The sequence below is a fragment of the Micropterus dolomieu genome, unplaced genomic scaffold (genome assembly GCF_021292245.1).
Source record: "Micropterus dolomieu isolate WLL.071019.BEF.003 ecotype Adirondacks unplaced genomic scaffold, ASM2129224v1 contig_8010, whole genome shotgun sequence".
Taxonomy (NCBI): domain Eukaryota; kingdom Metazoa; phylum Chordata; class Actinopteri; order Centrarchiformes; family Centrarchidae; genus Micropterus; species Micropterus dolomieu.
Genome location: NW_025736996.1, coordinates 1 through 1,145, shown reverse-complemented (window position 1 = coordinate 1,145; position 1,145 = coordinate 1). Strand labels below are relative to the sequence as shown.

The 1,145-nt window shown below is 54.8% G+C and overlaps 1 non-coding gene and 1 pseudogene across 1 annotated transcript; both read left to right on the top strand.

Annotated features, from left to right (window-relative positions):
• The first annotated feature begins 169 nt into the window (after positions 1 to 169).
• On the top strand, positions 170 to 288 carry LOC123965020. Its single transcript, XR_006823605.1, has one exon. It is a non-coding gene; the product is annotated as a 5S ribosomal RNA (ribosomal RNA).
• Positions 289 to 890: 602 nt separating this feature from the next.
• On the top strand, positions 891 to 1,009 carry LOC123965021 (annotated as a pseudogene).
• Positions 1,010 to 1,145: the final 136 nt, after the last annotated feature.

Sequence of the window (1,145 nt, the reverse complement as noted above, 5' to 3'; positions counted from 1 at the left end):
TGTGGACTGCCAGCGTGAACGGTGTCCCGGTTCCTGGATGTTTACCCAGGAATCAGTGCCTGTGGATTCCAAGTGACTCTGGAGCACCTTGGACATTATGGGCAGAATACGTTTTTTGGCAATTAGCCGTAGAACATCTTTTGAAGGGCTGTTTGGGGTCGATTGAGTGGCTTAAGGCCACACCGCTCTGGGAGCGCCCGATCTCATCCGATCTCGGAAGCTAAGCAGAGCAGGACCTGGTTAGTACTTGGATGGGTGACCGCCTTGGAATACCCGGTGCTGTAAGCCTTTTTCGCTTCGCCTTCGAAAAACAGCAGAGGGCGCTTCGGTGAAAGGAGATCTTTTGAACGTCTCTTTAGGAAAGCGCAGGGGGCGCTGCTGCTGCTGCTGCTGCTGCTTCTTTTTCTCCCTATCCTGTACACAGTGCTGTGTAAATGTTACATCGTGTTTTGAAGGCCCGTCTGGGGTGTGCAAAGGCAGCTTACGGCCATTTGCGGCCTGGGACTGCCTGATCTCGCCTGATCTCGGAAGCCAGGCTTGGCAGGGCCTGCTTAGGACTTGGACGGGAGAGCGTCTGATCCTGGCTAGGGACTTCCAGGCGGACTGGATCCTTTTCCTGAATGTCCACCCAGGAATGAGCGTCTGTTTGTGAGTGAGGACCTCCGGCTGAAGGTGGCCTTGTCGCTGTACCCATACCCGGGAACGGGTGCCTATTCCTGTCTGTGGACTGCCAGCGTGAACGGTGTCCCGGTTCCTGGATGTTTACCCAGGAATCAGTGCCTGTGGATTCCAAGTGACTCTGGAGCACCTTGGACATTATGGGCAGAATACGTTTTTTGTCAATTAGCCGTAGAACATCTGTTAAAGGGCCGTTTGGGGGCACCTGAGTGGCTTACGGCCACACCGCTCTGGGAGCGCCAGATCTCATCCGATCTCGGAAGCTAAGCAGAGCAGGGCCTGGTTAGTATTTGGACGGGTGACCGCCTGGGAATACCCGCTGCTCTAAGCCTTTTTCGCTTCGCCTTCGAAAAACGGCAGAGGGCGCTTCGGTGAAAGGAGATCTTTTGAACGTCTCTTTAGGAAACAGCAGGGGGCGCTGCTGCTGCTGCTGCTTCTTCTTTTTCTCCCTATCCTGTACACAGTGC